General features: G+C 41.0%; 1 protein-coding gene across 5 annotated transcripts in view; it reads left to right on the forward strand.

The window, feature by feature from the left end:
- The first annotated feature begins 572 nt into the window (after positions 1 to 572).
- Positions 573 to 22199, forward strand: part of DIS3L2 (DIS3 like 3'-5' exoribonuclease 2) — a 380688-nt gene continuing 359061 nt past the window's right edge. For 3 of the 5 annotated variants that reach the window (XM_077957886.1, XM_077957885.1, XM_077957891.1), the window contains exon 1: positions 573 to 625. The gene's annotated coding sequence lies outside the window, so the exon portion shown is untranslated. Of the gene's footprint in view, positions 626 to 8612; positions 8709 to 10728; positions 10845 to 22199 lie in introns of those variants that run through there. The other 2 variants (XM_077957889.1, XM_077957887.1) reach the window with 2 other exon arrangements.

Consider the following 22199-nt stretch of genomic DNA (forward strand, 5'->3'; position numbering starts at 1 on the left):
GGTGGGCCCCTTGGGTAGGCTCCCCTAGTCTCCTTTCCTCCGATCATCCCGGGGACGGCATCTGCTTGCTCTGCCATCAGCCTCGCATCCTGAGGGCAGGGACCACGCGGGGGTTGCCCATCTCTGTATCCACAGTGCCAGCACTGCACCTCGCCCCAAGCAGTTGTCCAATAAATGAGCAGTAAGTAAACGAAAGAATGAGCAAAGCCTTGTCACAGGAAAGGGGCCGGCGGCGTCTGCCGTGCAAGACCTGGCCCAGTGGAGCAGAGCCTGGAGGTTCAGGAGCCGGGTCTGGAAGGCTCCTGCCTGTGAGACAGGGGCGCGGAGCCAGCCCGCGCCTGGCACAAGGCGTCTCAGAGGCCGCCCACTGGGAGCCAACCGTTGCAGCCAGTTGTCCCCACGAGCGAGGCCGGAGAAGGCGCAGCGGCCCCTGGCCTGGCCATTTCGCCCTTTCGGCAGCTGAACCGCCGACTACCAGCTCCTCCACCGAGCACACGCCCCGCGCACTTCGCTCTCGGCCTCGCCCGGCCACCGTCGCTCTCCAGAACTCCGCGCCCGTGACCCGGAAGAGCATTCTCCTTAGCAATTGCGGGACTGCGGCGGCGCCGGCCTCCGGGGAGAAACGGTGAGGCCCTCACTCGCCTGCCCCCTACACCGCCTACTGCTGCACGACCCCTTCGGGACCGACCCGCGGTCTGGCCTCTGGGGGGCTCCGCGGCGCTTCGCCAGGCACCTGCGGTGGCGGCCCGAGAGGAGCGTCTTCCGCCTCTGGCGTTGCTCCCCGGCCCACGCGTCTTCCCTGTCCGGCATCTCCCTCAGTGTCCCCAGCTCCCCACTCTCCGCTCCTGACCGACCCGGCCTCCCAGGCCGCGCTTATTAGCGCCGGGGCCTTTGTAGCCTAGGATGGGGTGAGGGGAGCGAGACCAGAATTAGAGCCTGTTGCTGTAGAGAGGACGCTTCCCAAGGCTCGGGTCACCTGTGGATGCGTTCTCAAGGGTCTTGATCGAGATGTTTCAGGACTGGCAGGGATGGGGAGCCTTGGGAATCTTGAATGGCAGCCGCTTAATTATAACATGTTCTTGACGTTTGCGCTTTCCACAGTGATACACTTTATCTGCTTTATTGATCGTAGAGACTCTTTTAAAAAAATAATTTAAACTTTTATTTTAGATATGGGGGATACGCATGCAGGTTACTCACTTGGGTGTATTGCACCCAGGTATTGAGCATAGAACCCAGTAGGCAGTTTTTCAGCCCACATCCCCCATCTCTCCCCTCCTTCCAGTAGTCTACACTGTGTACCGTTACCATGTTTATGTCCATGGGCGCTCAATGTTTCTACTCCCACTTGTAAGTGCGCTCAATGTTTAGCTCCCACTTATAAGTAAGAACATATGGTATTTAGTTTTCTGTTCTTGTGCTAATTCGTTTAGGATTATGGCCTCCAGCTCCACCTGTGTTGCTGCAAAGGACGTGATTTTCTCCTTTTTTTGGTGGCTGCATAGTATTCCATAGGGTACATCCACATTTTTTTGTCCGGTCCACCATTGATGGTCACCTAGGTTGATTCCTTGTCTTTGCTGTTGTGAATAGCTCAGCCGTGAACATACAAGTGCATATGTCTTTTTGGTATAATGGTCTGTTTTCCTTTTGGTTATATACTCAGCAATGGGATTGCTGGGTGAAATGGTGGCTCTTTAAGTTCTTTGAGAAGTCTCTAAACTGCTTTCCACAGTGGCTGAACTAATTTACATTCCCACCAACAGTGTATAAGTGTTCCCTTCTCAACGGAGCCTAACAGGGCTTGTTTTCTGACTTTTTGATAATAGCCATTCTGACTGGTATGAGATGGTGTTTCACTGTGGTTTTGATTGGCATTTCTCTGATAATTAGTCATGATCATGTTTTCCATATATTTGTTGGCTGCTTATATGTCGTGGTCTTTTTTTTTTTGTATTTGTTCTGAGAAGTGTTTGTTCATGTCCTTTGGCCATTTTTAAAAATGGGCTTGTTTTTTGCTTGTTGATTTAAGTTTCATAGGGATTCTGGATATTGGACCTTTGTCAGATGCATAGTTTGGGAATATTTTCTCCCATTTTGTATGTTGACTGTTTACTCTGTTGATAATTTCTTTTGCTGTGCGGATGCTCTAGTTTAATTAGTTCCAACTTGTCAATTTTTGTTTTTGCTGCAGTTGCTTATGGGGACTTAGCCAAAAATTTGCCAAGGTCAATATCAAGAAGTGTATTTCCTGGGGTTTCTTCTAGGATTTTTATAGTTTGAGGTCTTTTATTTTATTTTGAGACAGGGCCTCACTGGCACCCAGGCTGGAGTGCAGTGGAGTGACTGCAGCTCACTGCAGCCTCGACTTCCCAGGCTCAAGTGATCCTCCCACCTCAGCCTTCGGAGTAGCTGAGACTACAGGTGTGCACTACCACGTTCGCCTAATTTTTGTATTTTTTGTGGAGATGTGGTTTTACCATGTTGTCCAGGCTGGTCTCTGGCTCCTAGGCTCAAGAGATCTGCCTTGAGTCACCCAAAGTGCTGGAATTACAGGCATGAGCTACTGTGCCTGACTGAGGTCTTTGCATTTAAATCTTTAACCCATTATGTATATTGTGAAATACAAGGATCCAGTTTTATTCTTCTGCGTATGGCCAGTGAGTTATCCCAGCACCATTTGTTGGATAGGGAGTCCTTTCCCCATTGCTTGCTTTTTGCCAGCTTGTTGAAGATCAGATGGTTGTAGGTGTGTGGCATTATTTCTGAGTTTTCTGTTCTGTTCCATGGTTCTATAGGTGTGAGACTCATTTAACTGTACATCTTGAACTGATCCTTTTCTGGGGAATTTGCTTCCCAGTTGTGAGTGAGGTATGGTTAGTATATTCTAGAGCTTAGACTTTGTGTCTTACAAGTTTTCTGCAGAAGGAAATCTTCCTAAGACTGACTAGGTTTGAGAAATATTTCAAGTGAAATTTGCTGCATTGAAGAAAGTAGGGGCAGGTGTTGTTAGTAGCCTGGACTTAGACTTCAAAAGACACTATGGCACTGGAAACCTCCCCTGATTTGAGTTTGAATGAGTGATACTAAGAAAACTGTAAGCCTTATTTGATCGTGGTTGGATAACGACTTTATTTTTAATCTGATGATGATGGAGCTAAAACTGAGGCATGTGAACCGTTTTTGGAAATGATGTTATTTGGGAATAAAATGTGTGAGTATACCAAAATTCATTCAAAACTATAATTTCATTCCAATTTAATAAATATTTATTAAGCATCTACAGCATTATACACTTTAAAGGATATAAAAGAAATAAAAGACTGCACACATGAAATTATTAGGAAAGCAATAAAATGAACATTTGTTTAAATGCAAAATATGTGGTACAGATTTTAAGTGCTGTAGTAGGTCAGGGTGGAGAAGTCATTTATGGATGAAATGGGACTTGATTTGTCTCTAAAGTACAGATATAATTTGTATTTGTATTGGAGGGGACAGGAAGTCCTAATTCCTTTCTTTATATTCTTAAGAGTTTGGGAAATAGTTCCATGTGGCATTTTGAAGTTCTTATTTAATGCTCTCAGGTCACTTGATTTGTGATCTATTTCTTTCAAATAGTCTTAGTACAAATCTATATGGCATTTTTCCTGTGTGAGATCTAAAATAGTGAAGCTACTAACTGAGGGCTTTGCCACTTAGAGATTCTTTGCTTCTGCATTTGGTGTTAGGTTTATATGAAACACCACAGTTTAAGTATAGTTACTGTTTCATTCATACTCAAGAGTCTTGTGAAGTGTTGCTCTTTTTTATTTGACTGGGGTATTTCCGAAGTGCTTCCTATGTAGCAGCAACAGTATCAGGAAATACCAAAAACAACTGTTACTTAGCAACCAGTAGGTATGCTTTATATACAGAGGGTGTGTGTGTTTAGCCTATCAGCCTTTGATGCTCAGCATTTGCCTTGAGACATTGAAGGCCAGAGCAATTTATGTAGACATCTGAATTGACTTTTTTTTTTTTTTTTTTTTTTGAGTTTAATAAGGGGGCTCAGCTGCTTTGGGCATCCACCAAAGATACATTTGTGAAGATGATGCAACTCTTAAGTCCTCTTAAAAGATGTTTTGTTGCTTTCTTATAGACTTAGTGTTCATTTATTCACTTAATCAACAAATATAATATTTGAGTAATTACTTGGTACTAGGCACTATGCTTGGCATTGGAGATGGGGGAGAGTGAGTGCACATATGATCCCTGTCCTCTGTAGATGATACTCAAATAATCACACAAATGCAAAACTGTGGCTGTGACAAGTGTTTTAGAGAAATCACCGAAATGACATTTTAACTGATATCTACAAGAAGCACAGGAAGAGAACAGTGCTCTAGTCAAAGCAGACCCTCTGATGCCATGTCCATGTTGCCCTGGCTGGAGTGCAGTGGTGAGATCATGGCTCACTGCGGCCTCGACCTTCTGGGCTCAAGCGATCCTCCTGCCTCAGCCTCCCAAAGTTCTGGGATTATAGATGTGAGCCACCATGCCCAGCCTGTCCTTTTATTTTATCCTTCAAAAAGTTTTTGTTTTACAGGAGGAGTTTCATGAAACAAAATACTATTGAGCGTGAGTACAAGTAAAACTGGGCCTGGAATGAATGAATACATCCCTCTGAGGTCTGGCCATCTATGCCATTTTTGGTGATGTCAGGGAGGTGGAGACTTGACCAGAAGTCGTCTTCTTTATTTTTTTTTGAGACGGAGACTTACTCTGTTGCCCAGGCTGGAGTGCAGTGGCACAATCTCAGCTCAGTGCAACCTCTGCCTCCTGGGCTCGAGCAATTCTCCAGCCTCAACCTCCCGAGTAGCTGGGACTACAAGCTCACACCACCACACCTGGCTAATTTTTTGTATTTTTAGTAGAGGTGGGGTTTCACCATGTTGGCCAGGCTGGTCTCAAACTCCTGACCTCAAGCAATCCACCCGCCTTGGCCTCCCCAAGTGCTGGGATTACAGACGTGAGCCACCGCACCTGGCTTTTTTGAGACAGATTCTCACTCTGCTGCCCAGGCTGGAGTGCAGTGGTGTGATCATAGCTCACTGTAACCTTGAACTCCCGGGCTTGAGTGATCTTCCCACCTGAGCCTCTTGAGTGGCTGGGTCTATAGGCATAAGCCACCATGCCCAGCTAGTTAAAAAACTTTTTTTTTTTTTTGTGGAGACAGGGTCTTGCTGTGTTGCTCAGGCTTATCTGAAACTCTTGGCCTCAAGTGATCCTCCTGCCTCAGCCTCTCAAATGTTGGAGTTACAGGCATGAACCACTGTGCCTGTCCTGGAATTCTTGTTGTCTTTATTAAACTGAGAGTGGTGGTAGAACAGCACAAGATGCTCCTTTTTGTCATGTAACATGAAGTAGAAGGATTTGATGGGTTTTTCATATAGAAGGTATTTTGTTTGAAACCATAGCAAGAACTTGATGCCTTAGAGTAGTTATTAAGTGACCAGTTATGTTGAGGCAAGACTTGATCAGGTTTAGTCAACTGTTAGTCCACCTACTTTTGATTCCTTTCTTGCCCCAATAACAGGCAGCCTTTGGGATGTACTGATAATGACAGATGAGACACTGGTCATACTGGTAGGATGTCACTTCATGTGGTGCAAAGTACCTTGAAATTATCTCTGATGAAATCAGGAGGGGAGAAGGGCTGATGAAGTACCCTACCCTCAGTAAAGTATTGGTGGAGTGTCTGGTAGACACTGAGAGGTTGTGTGACCCAAACCAGGAGGAGGCAGGGTTGTATAATGCTAATTGAAGAATCCTGCTTATACTTCCTTTTTGGTCCTCCTCTAATGAAATTGGATTGTTTCTATTTCTCATTAGGCTTTGATGAGGAAAAGTTTGTGGTGATTATCTAGGTGCTGACGGATTCAGAGAGAAGGCCCAAACATTTCTGTTTAACTTCATCTTTCTAGAGACCAGCTTTCCACATGGGAAGTAGTTGCCTCTTTCTCTGATGTCTGCCATGGTTATTTTTAATCACTTTTAAAAGGTTGAATGCAAAACTCTGGCAACAGTTGTACCAAGAAGGAGCTATTATTATTTTTGTTTAATCCTTTTACTTATGGCACAGGATTAAACAAGGTCAGAAATTTACTTGTTTCTTTTTAATTTTAGTTAATTTTTGTAAATGAAAAAAATGAATTGTTCTGAGACTTTTTTGTTGAAATAATGCATTTATTTTCTTTATGTTTTATTGAATTTTTGCCAGTTCAAATCAGTCTTTCATAATAGTTTACAAGTAAGAATGCCTTATAAGTTTTATGACTGAAATATGTCTGATTTTTAATAAATGAATTAGGGCTCAATTTGTGTTGTTTAGGATTATTAATTATTGGTTAAGACCATATTTTTAAAGGTGATTTATTGAGATATAGTTGACAGGTTATAAACTCTAAAGTGTACAATTGGTTAAGTTTTGACATATGTGTGTACTTGTAAGACTATCATCACAAACAAGACAGTGACCATATCTATTATACCTAAAGCTGTTTTCATACCCCTGGCTTCCTGATCCCTATCCCAGATAACTGATTTTTTTTTTTTTTTTAGACAGACTCTCGCTCTGTCCCCCAGGCTGGAGTGCAGTGGCGTGATCTCGGCTCACTGCAAGCTCCGCCTCCCAGGTTCACTCTATTCTCCTGCCTCAGCCTCCCGAATAGCTGGGACTACAGGTGCCCGCCACCACGCCAGGCTAACTTTTTGTATTTTTAGTAGAAACGGGGTTTCATCGTATTAGCCAGGATGGTCTCGATCTCCTGACCTCATGATCCACCCACCTCAGCCTCCCAAAGTGTTGGGATTACAGGCGTGAGTCACTGCACCTGGCCTAACTGATGTTTTTATCATTGTACATTAACTTTCATTTCCTAGAATTTCCTCTTATTTTATATAAACGGAACCACACAATATGTGGTTATCCTTCTTTCACTCAGCATAATTGAGAGTCATCCTTGTTGTTAAGTGTATCAGTAGCTGATTCCTCTTTATTGCTGTGTAATAATGCATTGCATGGATATACCTCAGTTTATTAATACACTTACCTACCAATGGACATGTTGGTTGTTTCCAGTTTTAGTTATTAACAAGTAAGTCTTCTATAAAAATTTGTTTACAAGGCTTTGTATGGACCTATATTTTTATTCCTTTTGGTTAAATACCTAGGAGTAGAATGGCTAGATCATATAATAGGCATATGCTTAACCTTTAAGGAAACCGTCAATGTTTAGTTATCCCTAAGTATTTAATAGTTTTTGATGCTATTTGATATGGTTTGGTTTTAGGTCCTCACCCAAATTTCATGTTAGATTGTAATCCCCATGTGTCGAGGGAGGGAAGTGATTGGATTATGGGGCTGGTTTCCCCCATGCTGTTCTGGTAATAGTGAATTCTCACAAGATCTGATGGTTGTATAAACGTTAGTTTTTCCTGTGTTCTCACATGCTCTCTCACTTGCCTGCCGCTGCCGTATAAGACATGCCTGTTTCCTCTTTCATCGTGATTATAAGTTTCCTGAGTCTTTCCCAGCCATGTGGAACTGAGTCAACCCTCTTTCCTTTATAAATTACCCAGTCTTGGGTATTTCTTTATATCAGTGTGAGAATGGACTAATACACTATTAAAATTATATTTTTAAAATTTATATTTCTGATTGCCACTAGTATATAGAAATATGATTGATCTTTTACATTAATCTTCTCTGTCAGTCTGGCTAAGCTCACTTAGTTCTTATTAGTCCTAGACCTTTTTTTTTTTTTGAGATGGAGTCTTGCTCTGTTGCCCAGGTAGGAGTGCAGTGGCACAGTCTTGGCTCACTGCAACCTCTACCTCTCAGGTTCAAGAAACTCTTATGCCTCAGCCTCCTGAGTAGCTGGGATTACAGGTGTGCGCCACCATGCCTGGCTAATTTTTGTATTTTCAGTAGAGACGGGGTTTCACCATGTTGGCCAGGCCAGCCTCAAACTCCTGATCTCAAGTGATCTGTCCGCCTCGGCCTCCCAAAGTGCTGGGATTACAGGCGTAAACCACTGTGCCTGGTGTCCTAGAGCTTTTTAGTAGATTCCATTAGATTTTCTATGTAAAGATTATGTCATCTGTGAATACAGTTTTAATTCTTCCCTTCCAGGCTTTACAGCACTGGCTACAATCCCCAAGTACAATGTTAAATGGAGATGGTGAGAGCAGATTACTTGTCTTGTTTCTTCTCTTAGGGAGAAAGCATTTAGTCTTCCATCATTTGTATATGCATTTTATCACTGGAGAAGTTTTCTTCTATTTCTAGTTTACTGAGTTTTTTTTTTTTTTTTCAAGAATGAACATTGAATTTTGGTAAGTGCTTTTTCTGAATCTACTGAGATGATCATATGTGTTTTTTTTTTTTTTTTTTTTTTTTCCTGAGACAGGATATTGCTCTATCTTCTAGGCTGGAATGCAGTGGCATGACTGTGGTTCACAGCAGCATTGATCTTTGGAGCTCAAGTAGTCCTCCCACCTTAGCCTCCCAAGTAGCTGGGACCACAGACATACTACACTGGCTGATTTTTGTTTGTTTGTTTTTTTAGCAGAGATGAGGTCTCCTTATGTGGTCCAGGCTGGCCTTGAACTCCTGAGCACAAGCAATCCTCCCACCTTCATGTCTTAAAGTGTTGGGATTACAGGTGCGAGCCACTGCACCCAGCCTCTTTTCATTTGTTAATATGGTGAATTATTACATTGATTTACATGTTAGCCATTTGTTGCCTAACAATGGGGATGCATTCGGAGAAATGCATTGTTAGGTAATTTTGTTGTGCAAACCTCATAGAGTGTACTTTCACAAACCTAGATGTTGTAGTCTACTACACACCTAGGCTATATGGTATAGCCTATTGCGCCTAGGCTACAAACCTGTACAGCATGTAACTGTATTTAATACCATAGGCAATTGTAATATAATGCTAAGTATTTATGTATCTAGATGTATCTATACATCGAAAAGGTACAGTAAAAATGCAGTATAAAAGATAAAAAATGGTACACTGTGTAGGGCATTTACCATGAATGGAACTTGCAGGCTTGGAAGTTGCCCTGGGTGAGTCAGTGAGTGGTGAATGAGTGTGAAGGCCTAGGACATTACTGTGCACTACTGTCGACTTTATAAACACAGTATACTTAAGCTATACTGAATTTATAGAAAACATTTTTCTTTCTTCAATAATAAATTAACCTTAGCTTACTGTGACTTTTTTTACTTTGTAAACTTTAATTTTTTATAATATTTTGATTCTTATAATAATACTTAGCTTAAAACACAAGCACACTGTGCAGCTGTACAAAAATACTCTTATGTCCTTATTTGGTAACGTTTTTTCTATTTTTTTCTTACTTTTTAAATTTTTTTTGTTAAAAACTAAGACACACACACATTAGCCTAGGCCTACATAGAGTCAGGATCATCAGTATCACTCTCTTCCACCTCGACATCTTGTCCCATTGGAAGGTCTTCAGGGGCAATAACATGCGTGGAGCTGTCATCTCCAGTAACAATGCCTTCTTCTGGATACCTCCTGAGGGACATGCTTGAGGCTGTTTTGCAGTTAACATTTTCCAGTTAAATTATTTATTTCCAAATTTTACTTTAGGTTTGGAGGTATGTGTACAAGTTTGTTACATGGGTAAATTGTGTGTTGTCGGGGTTTGGTGTACAGATTATTTTGTCCTTTTTTTTGTTTTTTTGAGATGGAGTCTCACTCTGTTGCCAGGCTGGAGTGCAGTGGTGCGATCTGGGCTCACTGCAGTCTCCACCTCCTGGGTTCAAGTGATTCTCCTGCCTCAGCCTCCCGAGTAGCTGGGACTACAGGCACATGCCACCATGCTCGGCTCATTTTTTGTATTTTTAGTAGAGACGGGGTTTCACCATGTTGGCCAGGGTGGTCTCAAACTCCAGACCTCGTTATCTGCCTGCCTCAGCCTCCCAAAGTGCTGGGATTACAGGTGTGAGCCACTGTGCCCAGCCCATCTTTTTAAAACAAGTAGGAGTGGCCAGACACGGTGGCTCACACCTGTAATCCCAGCACTTTGGGAGGCTGAGGCGGATGGATCACAAAGTCAAGAGATTGAGACCATCCTGGCCAACACGGTGAAACCCTGTCTCTACTAAAAATACAAAAATTAGCTGGGCATGGTGGTGTGCACCTGTAATCCCAGCTACTTGGGAGCCTGAGGCAGGAGAATTACTTGAACCCGGGAAGTGGAGGCTGCAGTGAGCCGAGATGTGCCACTGAACTCCAACTTGGCTACAGAGTGAGACTCAGTCTCAAAAAAAAAAAAAAAAAAAAAATTAAAAAAAAAAAGTAGGGGTATACTCTAAAATAATGATGAAAGTATGGTGAATACATAAAGCAGTAACATAGTCACTTATTATCAAGTATTGTGTACTATATATAATTGTATGTGCTATACTTTTATATGACTGGCAGCACAGTAGACTTGTTTACATCAGCATCAACACAAACACATGAGTAGTGGGTTGTGCTACAATGTTGGGATGGCTGTACTGTCACTAGGTGATAGGAATTTTTCAGCTTCCCTATATTCTTATGGGACCACCATAGCATATATGTCTGTCATTGACTGAAATGTCATTATGGAATGCATGACTGTATTAAAAGTAACCTTACTTTTTCCTTTTTGAGATGGAGTCTTGCTGTCACCCAGGCTGGAGTGCAGAGGCGCAATCTCAGCTCACTGCAACCTTTGCCTCCCGGGTTCAAGCGATTCTCCTGCCTCAGCCTCCCGAGTAGCTGGAACTACAGGTGTGTGCCATCATGCCTGGCTAATTTTTCTATTTTTAGTAGAGACAAGGTTTTTACCATGTTGCCCAGGCTGGTCTCAAACTCCTGACCTCAGGAGTAATCCTTACCTTGGCCTCCCAAAGTGCTGGAATTACAGGTGTGCGCCACCATGCCTGCTCCTAAAAGTAACCTTTCATTCCTGAGATAAACCCCACTTGATTCTGCCATATTCTTATTCTATTTATATATTGTTGCAATTGATTTCCTAAAATCTTGTTTAAAAAATTTGCATTTCTGTTTATGAATGATACTGGTTTGAACTGAGTTTCGTAATATCTTTGTTTTTGATATCAGAGTAACACTGGAAGCCTTGAATGAGTTGGAGAATGTTCCTTTTCTTCAGTTTTCTGGAACAGTTTGCATAAACTGGTATAGTTTCCTTAAATGTTCAATGGAATTTACCAGTGAATCCATCTAGTCTCAGGTTTTCTTTGTCGAAAAGTTTTTAACTGCAAATTCAATTTCTTTATGCCATGCAAGGCTATTAAAGTTATCTGTTACTTGAACGAGCTTCACACACTTTTCAGAAGATCCGTATATATATATTTACATGTTTATACACACACACATATATATTTTTGTAAAAGCTTTTAAAGAAAGAATCAAACAAAATACATAGAAACAAATGATCTGGACATACAGACAAAGCTGTGATTCACCCGGAACTTAAACAAATCACAAATTTCATAGTTTAACATTGGGGGGGGGAGCAAAACAACAAACAAATAATACATTTTCCACCTCACTAATAAAATATGGGAAGACCTGACTATGAGGGTAGAGATCAAGGCTAAATAAAGCTTTATTTACATTAAAATTTAATTTTTATAGAGACAGGGTCTCACTGTGTTGCCGAGGCTGGTTTCGAACTCCTAGAGTTCAAGGGATCCTCCTGCCTAGACCTCCCAAAGTGTTGGGATTACAGGCGTGAGCCACCATGCCCAGCCTAAAGCTTTAAATCATTGGTAATTATTACAACGTGCAGCCCGGGCTATACATGTTGCTGGGAGCTGATTACTCCTATATCTCACTGCAGCATAGAGTTTAGTTATGGCTTCTCCCCACAATATTGTGAGTTTAGTGTGGAGAACTGTAAAGAAAAACAAAAGAAACCCCAAATAATAATTACAACAAATATAACAACCACCACAATAATAATTATAATAATAAACCCCTAAGGGATGTGTGAGCTGGTTTTAATTAAGTAGACCAAGAGATATTGGTTCTGATTTGCATTCATCTCTACAGTAAATAAAACCTTGTTTTTAAAAAGGTTCACATGTTCCTAATGTTAAAACACATATATATACACTTTAACCTTTTTCCTTTCATATGCAAAGATGTTACTTTTCATTATCTCAAGAATATCTTCTTTGAAGTCTGTGAGGGTGAATTTCAGCCACCAGAAATTGGTGAAGTGGGGGACAAGGGGGTGTGCTTGTCTCTGTGGGTACAAGTCTAAGTAAAGGAGGAGCATATAGGGGCCAAAAAGGGACAGGGAAGGGAAGTTGGAGCAGAAGGATACCTCCCTAGGGGAAGGCAAGAGGCTCTAAGTGGTAGAGCAAAAACATGGGTCCCTGGCAGCAGGCTGGCCGGCATAGCCTTAAGGTCTCAGCTGTCAATTTTTTTTTCAGTCTTTTTTCCTTCTTTGTTTCATTTTGGATAATTTCTCTTGCTACATCTGGAAGTTCACTAATTTTCTTTTCTGTAGTGTCTAATCTGCTGTTTGTCCCATCCAGTATATTTTTCATCTCAGTCGACATGGTTTTTATCTCTAGAAGTTTAATTTGGATCTTTTTTCTTTAATATCCCAGGTCTCTTAGCCAGTCTTTAGCTTCTTGGACATATGGAATACAATTCTTTAAAAAAAATTTTTTTTTACATAGCTATCTCCTCAAACATATAATACTCAAACATATGTATTTATTTACTTAGAAATGCTGGGGTTTGGAGATGTTAGAATCAATAATGCTTATTATTTCTTGATCCTAAATATTATCAGAACATAAAATAATTCAAATTACAAGTGATAAAAGGATGTATTATAATCTTCTGATCTCTTAGGCTAATAGAATAAACAAATCATCTCTTAAAATACAATCAAGTGATATAGTATTCAGAGAAGTAATTACTAATGTTATTTATTTAGAAAACATATATGCCTTTCAGACTATTGTATCCGTTTGGTTGCTTTCCTTTTATAAAGGAAAGTCTTCAATACACTACAATAATTATTGAAGAATGAGTAGTTTTATCATTTATCTTACCATAATTTAACAGATACTTGGGTATAGAGTTGAACTGGTTTATCTACTGTTTACACTTTTGAAAGGCATTCAATTAAGGTTAGTTTTAGTAAGGATTTTAGAATCTCAGATGGTACTTTTCAGCTTTAGGAAATTGGAATGTGTCCCTGGGCTATGCCCCTGCCAGAGTGCCAAGCTGAAAGAATGTAGGAAACCTCTAACCAGGCCCTTCAGGGGACTCTGCAAAATAATGAGGTCACTAGCATGGAGAGCTCTGGACTGTGAGGCAGTTGGAACAGGATTCTATAACTTCTTTCCAATATTATTATTATATATTGTATCTCTTTGAGGCTGAGAATCCAGGGAAGGGAAAGCAGAAATGGGGTTGCTCAACTGAGAGGTTAAAAAAAAGATGAGGGGTGGGCCAGGCATGGTGGCTAACACCTGTAATCCCAGCACTTTGGGAGGCTGAGGCGGGCAGATCACGAGGTCAGGAGATTGAGACCATCCTGGCTAATATGGTGAAACTGCATCTCTACGAAAAAAATGCAAAAAAATGAGTAGGGCGTGGTGGCGAGCGCCTGTAGTCCCAGCTACTCTGGAGACTGAGGCAGGAGAATGGTGGGAACCCAGGAGGTGGAGCTTGCAGTGAGCCGAGATTGTGCCACTGCACTCCAGCCTGGGCAACAGAGCGAGATGCTGTCAAAAAAAAAAAAAAAAAAAAAAAAAAAAAAGATATATATGAGGGATGAAGGACCAGAAGTTAGAAGAAGGAAGAGCAGTCTTGCAAACTTGAGGGAGTGAGGAGAGGAGAGGGATGTGATTAGAGAAAGAAAGCTCCCTTAGAGGCCCTGGAGGTAATGCAGTTCTGGAATACAATTCTAATAACTACTACTTTCCCGTTCTTTATTCTCACATATTTCTGTGTTCTCATTCCCTGTCCTCCTTCCTCTCTCTCTCTTACTCTCTTTTTCTCTCTTCTTCTTTCTCTTCTAGACACACACACACACACACACACACACACACACACACCCCTGTTTAAGAAGTGAATGTTAATATGGAAAGCAGATGACAAGGGAGGTTAGATTGAATTGTGGAGTATTTATTTTAGTTTTTATTTCTATAGTTTTAGGGGTAGCCAGGATGGTCTTAATCTCCTGACCTCGTGATCTGCCCGCCATGTAAAGAGACTTTCTTTACATGGATGAATTGTATAGTGGCGAAGTGTTGGCTTTTAGTGTACCCGTCACCCCAATAGTGTACATTACAACTCTTCTCTATTTAACTACTGTATGCTTCTGATCCAGGGAAGTTATCTTTTAAAATTTCCTTTAATTCCCTGGTACAGATCCTTCTTGCCTTCTGATGGCATTGTATTCCAATAAACCCATCATAAGTTGAAAATATCATACATTGGGCCAGGTGCGGTGGCTCACACCTGTAATCCTAACACTTTGGGAGGCTGAGGCAGGCAGATTGCTTGAGCTCAGGAGTTTGAGACCAACATGGGTAACGTGAAACCTGTTTCTGCCAAAAATACAAAAAATTAGCTGGGTATGGTGGTGCGTGCCTATGGTCCCAGCTACTTGGGGGGCTGAGGTGTGAGGATCGATAGAGCCTGGGAGGCGGGGGTTGTAGTGAGCTGAAATCGCACCCCTGTACTCCAGCCTGGGCGACAAAGCGAGACCCTCTCAAAAAAAAAAAAAAAATTACAAATTGAAAATGAATGTAATACACCTAACCTACTGAACGTCGTAGCTTAGCTTAGCCTACCTTAAATGTGTTCAGAACACTTATGTTAGCCTAAAGTTTGGCAAAATCATTTAACACAGAACTTTTTTTTGAGATGGAGTCTTGCTCTGTCGCCCAGGCTGGAGGGCAGTGGTGCTATCTCAGCTCACTGCAAGCTCCGCCTCCCGGGTTCACGCCATTCTCCTGCCTCAGCCTTCCCAGTATTTGGGACTACAGGCGCCCACCACCACGCCTGGCTAAGTTTTTGTATTTTTAGTAGAGGCGGGGTTTCATCGTGTTAACCAGGATAATCTCTATCTCCTGACCTCATGATCCACCTGCCTCGGCCTCCCAAAGTGCTGGGATTACAGGTGTGAGCCACCGCACCCAGCCACGCAAAGCCTTTTATATAATAAAGTATTGAATACCTCATGTAACTTATTAAATACTGTACTGAAAGTGAAAAACAGAGGGGTCATATGGGTCCTTTAAGTACAATTTTACTGAGTGAGTATAGCTTTTGCACCATTGTAAAGTGGAAAAATTATAAGTTGAACCATCATAAGTTGGGGACCATCTGTCTGTACAATCTTATATATAATTAATTCAGAGGTTTATTGATTGATTGATAACATTTTCATGCTGTAGCACCCTTAGTTCTACTTTATTAGCACTTGTGATTGTATTGTTTATTGTATAAGAAGTCTTAAATCCTGTGTTCATAAAATTCCTTCCAAAGAAGTCAGCATACTTCATGCTAATTAATTTATTGATTGTCTCAGCCTTTGGCTTTTACCATACCCAAAGAGTATCCCACTTCCTCAGGCATCCAGGATCCTGCTTCAGCTTAAGGGTCATTGTGTGATCTTGTACTGTGCTAATGAAAGGAACGCTCAGATGATAGTGTTGTGGGCAGAGCCCAGGCCTGATTCTCGGGGACTTCGAAACTTCTGGCCAGTAGGAAGGAATACATGTGACACTGTCCTTGAACTCAAAACTACCCACCACATGTAGAATTTGCTCTGACACTGCAAATACTCAATTGGACTCAGTGTAATATTTGTATCTCAAAGGAATTGAAAGCTGAGATTTCAAATGGGTTTCATGGAATTTTGATCACTTAGAAAATAATTAATGGAAAAATATCTAGCTGTTAAAATTGCATCATTCTTCTTGCAATGCTTTTAATTTTGTTACACATGTTTTTTGTTTTTATTCTTGAGTTCTGGTCTGAAGGGATTGTCAGTGTTTTGTGTTTGATCAGAAGATCCATTGCCCTTTCTTGTATCCCTGCCCTACCTCCATGAGTCTCCTTGTAATACAATTTCAGAAGAAAAGATGAAAATTGAGGTCTTTGTTAACTCCTAACAGGTGATAGAAGGACATGATAGAACCTGGCAGATTTTCAGTGGAAAAGATTGAGGCTAGAATTAAGAGACTATGTATGTGTTTGCATGCATTCTATAGTCTTATCTGTTGGTAATTGAAAAGTTACAAAGTAATGTATGCAAAATACATGTAAGGTATATAGAATAACAGGACAATGAATACCCAATGTACACAACCCTCAGATTAAGAAAAAAATTATCGTTGCCATTGAAGATCTCCGTGCCTTTCCCCTTTCTGAGGTAATCTGAATTTTGTGTTTTCTTTATACTTGAACTACATAGTTTGTATCCCTAAACTGTGGTTTAATTTTACATGTTTTTGACACTAATCAAATGGAATCACGGTGCAGATATTTTTCTGTGATTTGCTTTTTTCCCATAACGTCCTGTGTGTTTGCTTTGGTTAGATTTTGCACGTAATCATGGGCTGCTTGCACACAGATGTTTAAGTTTATTTTGTAGTAATTTTCCTTATTCATCTCAGAGAATATGATTTTTATATTTCGGTCTTGTGAAAGTAAAAGACAATGATTTGCGACTGGATAAAAAAAAAAAAAAACCAGTCTTCTTTAAGGCATTCTGTCTCCATGCACTCCACCATCCTCACTCTGGAACCCATTGCAGAGGAGCTCTTCAAGGGGGTGTTAGATTTTTCCTCTTTTACCTTGCCTTGGGCAGGCTGAGACACCTTCTGCTCTTCAAATAGTTGTGGCCTAGTGCTTCTTTACCCTGTATATAAGAATCACCAGGGGAGGGGAGCTTTAAGAATATTCACACCTGTGTGCAAACACTGACCAATTAAATTAGAATATCTCCTTTACCTACAATTAAGTTAGATTATTTCTTTTACCTGTTTTTAAATGAAAATTTCAATTTTGTTTTAATTGAGTTGCTTCTTTCATATTGATTGTAGGTCTTTACATATTCTGTATATTGATCCTTGGACTCTTACGTGTTATAAATATTTTCTCCTAGTCGATTGATTTGTCTTTATGATTCCTTGTGGCTTACAGAAGTTTTTGATTTTTAAAATTTGAGACTTCAGCATTATGACATCTGTATTTTGTGTCTTAACTAAGAAGACTTTCTTTACTCCTAAGTTTTAAGCAATTTTTCCTATATCTTACTGTATTTATAATTTTACTTCCAACATTTAGCACTTTAAGCCACCTACAGTTTATTTTATTTATTTATTTATTTATTTTGAAACAGGGTCTCACTCTGTCACCCAGTCTGGAGTGTAGTAGCATGATCTCAGCTCACTGCAGCCTTGACCTCCTGGGCTCAAGTGATCCTCCCACCTCAGCCTCCTAAGTAGCTAGGTCTACAGGCATTCACCACCATGCCCGGCTAATTTTTGTATTTTTTTGTAGAGATGGCGTTTCACCATCTTGCCCAGGCTGGTCTTGAATTCTTGGGCCCAAGCAGTCCACCTGCTTTGGCCTCCCAAGGCCACTGTGCCCAGCCTGCAGGTTATTTATTTATTTACTTGGGGATGGATTCTGTTTGTTTGTTTGTTCATTTACGGACAGAGTCTCGCCCTATTGCCAGGCTGGAGTGCAGTGGCGCGATCTCGGCTCACTGCAACCTCTGCCTCCCGGGTTCAAGTGATTCTCCTGCCTCAGCCTCCTGAGTAGCTGGGATTACAGGCACCTGCTACCATACCTGGCTAATTTTTGTATTTTTAGAAGAGACAGAGTTTCACCATGTTGGCCAGGATGGTCTCAATCTCCTGATCTCGTGATCCACCCACCTTGGCCTCCCACAGTGCTGGGATTACAGTCGTGAGCCACCGTGCCTGGCCTATTTTTTAATGTGTGGTAAGAATCTAACTTTTCTTCAAACAGATAGCCAGCTGTCCTATTATCATTTGAGTGGTTCTCCCTCCTAGTGATCTGAAATACTTTTTTTTTTTGAGACTTAGTCTCGCTCTGTCATCCAGGCTGGTGTGCAGTGGCGCGATCTCGGCTCACTGCAAGCTCCACCTCCTGGGTTCATGCCATTCTCCTGCCTCAGCCTCCCGAGTAGCTGGGACTACAGGCGCCCGCCACTACGCCCAGCTCATTTTTTGTATTTTTAGTAGAGATGGGGTTTCACCGTGTTAGCTAGGATGGTCTGGATCTCCTGACCTCGTGGTGATGTGAAATACTTTTAAAATAATTTCCCTAATGTCTGTTTCTAGACTGTTTCCTTCTAATGATATCTTTGCCAATTTCTAGTTGAATATCATCATCTTTTAATTACTAATGTGTCATAGGATTTTTTCAATTTCATAGAGCAAGTCTTTTCTCGTTACTCTTTTGCAAACATTTCTCATCTATTTTGGGCATTCTTAAAAATTACTTTTTATCAATGTGAAATTCATATCACAGAATGTTAGCCATTTTAAAGAGAACAGTTGTAGTGAGTATGACTAGTAGTACTTCTTGTGGTTTTGATTTACATTTTCCTAATGTCTGATGATGTTGAGCATCTTTCCATAAGCTTGTCGGCTGTAATTGTATCTTCTTTGGAGAAATGCCTATTCAGATCCTTTGCCCATTTTTTTTTTTTCATTTGATTTTTAAGATAAGCTTGTTAGGCCGGGTGCAGTGGCTCATGCCTGTAATCCCAGTGCTTTGGGAGGCCGAGGTGGGTGGATAATGAGGTCTGGAGTTTGAGACCAGCCTGGCCAATATGATGAAACCCCGTCTCTACTAAAAACATGAAAAATTAGCTGGGCATGGTGGCGTGCATCTGTAATCCCAGCTACTTGGGAGGCTGAGGCAGGAGAATCACTTGAACCCAGGAGGCAGAGGTTGCACTAAGCTGAGATTGCGCCATTGCACTCCAACCTGTGTGACAGAGCAGGACTCCGTCTCGAGAAAAAAAAAAAAAAGATGAACTGGTTAATTTCTATTAAAAGGTCATGATTGGAATTTGTGATTGCATTGACTTTTTCAACTCATTTTTAATTGACATCTTTATATTATTGAGTCTTTTTTGATCAAAAGCAGGGTTTATTTGTTTAGGTCTCTTTTATGTTTTCAAGTGATCCTCATACTTCAGCCTCCTGAATAGCTGGGACCACAGGCATGTGCCACTATGCCTGGCTAATTTTTACATTTTATTTTTTGAACAAAGTCTCACTCTGTTGCTCAGGCTAGAGTGCAGTGGTGCGATCTCGGCTCACTGCAACCTCCGCCTCTCAAGTTCAAGTGATTCTTGTGTCTCAGCCTCCCCAGTAGCTGGAATTACAGGCATTCACCACCATGCCTGGCTAATTTTTGTATTTTTAATAGAGATGGGGTTTCACCATGTTGGGCAGGCTAGTCTTGAACTCCTGACCTCAAGTGATCCACCCACCTTGGCCTCCCAAAGAGCTGAGATTATAGGCATGAACCACCGTGGCCGGCCTTCCTTCATGTTTTTAAAAATAATTTTAAAATTCAAATTAGATTTCACACCCTACTAGCTTGTGGTTTTGGTTGCTACTTAGAATTGATCTTTTTTTCTCCTTGCATTTTCAAATTTATTATTGTTGGCATATAGGCATGTTATCAATAATATAATTTGTGAGTATGTCCTTTTAGATGTTCTGGATAGTCATTTTATTTGTAAATAATAAACACATAGTCTCTTTTCCAATATTTATTCCTCTTCCTTTTCTGATTTTGTTGGCTAGGGCTGCTCCAGCTTAGTGTTGAGTTGTAGGTGGTATCTCCTCCTAACTGTAATGGGAATGCCAGTAATGTTATAGTGTTAAGTATGATATATATATATAGACATATATTTACATATTATATATCATATATATAAATAAATTAACATATTATTTTAATTAAGTGCTTATTAAGTGTCCTTTTTTTTAGATGTTTAATACTAATTGGTGGCCAGGCGTGGTGGCTCACGTCTGTAATCCCAGCATTTTGGGAGGCTGAGGTGCATGGATCGCTTGAGTCCAGGAGTTCAAGACCAGCTTGGGCAACATGGAGAAACTCCGTCTCTATTAAAAACACAAAAATTAGCTGGGCATCATGGTGCAGGCCCGTAATCCCAGCTACTCGGGAGACTGAACCATGAGAATTGCTTGAACCTGGGAGGCTGAGGTTGTGGAGCTGAGATTGTATCACTTCACTCCAGTGTGGGTGATAGAAGTGAGGCTCTGTCTCAAAAAAAAAAAAAAAAAAAAAAAAAAAAAAAAGAAATACTAGTTGGTGGTACATTTTGTCATATTCTTTTTTGGACATTTGTTAAGTTCACCTCCCCCATTGCTATATAGTGAGTTATATTTAATAGACTCTCATAGGATATACTTGCTTGAATGTATAATCTTCAATATATTGTGGAGATTCATGTTAATATTTTATTTAGGATTTTTGCATCTATGTTCGTTATTGAGATTGGCCTGTATTCTTTGCTTTCCTTACTTGGCTTTGCAGTCTAGAATACACTTACTTATAGCATGGTAGGGGGTTTTTCATCTTATTCTGTGCTTTGGAATAGTTTACCTAACATGGGAAGCAAGATATTACATTTGTCTTTACATTTGTTTATGATGTAGTATATATTCAGTACTTATGTATTTCATCTTTTTGCAGTTAAATCTATCAATCCTTTTTATGGTTTTGTGTTTTATGATAACTTCTTTAATCTGTCAAGTTTAGTGTGAAGTAGATAAAGAATAATGTTTTAATTCATTTCTTTTCCCTGTATAGCTCCACTACTATATTACCATTTAGTGAGAAATCTTTTTTCTATTGATCTGAAATGCCTCCTTTATCATATATTAAATAATTTATACATTTGGATTTGTTTCTTAGTGTTTTATTCAAGCATCTTTTGTTTTTTTTTTTGAAACAGTCTCACCCTGTTGCCCAGGCTGGAGGGTAGTGGTGGTATCACGTCTGACTGCAACCTCTGCCTCCTGGGTTCAAGCGATTCTCCTGCCTCAGCCTCCCAAGTAGCTGGGATTATAGGTGCCCACCACCACACCTGGCTAATTTTTGTATTTTTGGTAGAGACGAGGTTTCTCCATGTTGGCCAGGCTGGTCTCGAACTCTTGACCTCAGATGATCCACCCATCTTGGCCTCCCAAAGTGCTGGGATTACAGGTGTGAGCCACTGCACCCGGCCTCAAGCATCTTTTAAAGATAATTTTGGTAAACTCTTTTGAAAACTAGATTGAAAGACAAGTATATTTTTAAGCTGACTTTAATACATTTTAATTAATCAGACTTTGCTCTAGTTTCACTCTATGTATTTTACATTCCTCTGCCTTTTTTGGAACAGTTGTTTGAGATCAGTGGAGAGGAGTTTTCAGTGAATCTCCTAAGCTTGGTTTTTCTGGTGTATTGATTTACTGAGGCTGCCATAGGAAAGTATCACAAACTGAATGGCTTAAACAATAGAAATTTGTTATCTCACAGCTATGAAGGATAGAAGTGTGAGATCAAGGTGTTGGCAGGGCTGGTTCCTCCTAAAGGCTTTGAAGGAGAATCTGTTGCATGTCTCTCTTACCCTGTGTTGGTGGCTGGTAATCTTTGGCTTGTTAAACAGGGATCCCAATCCCCTGGTCTGTGGACTGGTACCATTCTGTGGCCTGTTAGGAACTGGGCCACAGCAGCAGGGGGTGAGTGGTGAACAAGCATTACTGTTTGAGCTCCGCCTCTGTCAGATCAGTGATGGCATTAGATTCTCATAGGAGTGCGAGCCCTGTTGTGAACTGCATGTGAGGGATGTAGGTTATGTGCTCTTTATTAGAATCTAATGCCTGATGATCGAGGGCCGGGCACGTTGGCTCACGCCTGTAATCCCGGCACTTTGGGAGGCCAAGGTGGGCGGATCACGAGGTCAGGAGATCAAGACCATCCTGCCTAACATGGTGAAACACCGTCTCTGCTAAAAATACAAAAAATTAGCCGGGCGTGGTGGCATGCGCCTGTAGTCCCAGCTACTTGGGAGGCTGAGGC

Source organism: Macaca mulatta, chromosome 12 (genome assembly GCF_049350105.2).
Source record: "Macaca mulatta isolate MMU2019108-1 chromosome 12, T2T-MMU8v2.0, whole genome shotgun sequence".
NCBI classification, from domain to species: Eukaryota; Metazoa; Chordata; class Mammalia; order Primates; family Cercopithecidae; genus Macaca; species Macaca mulatta.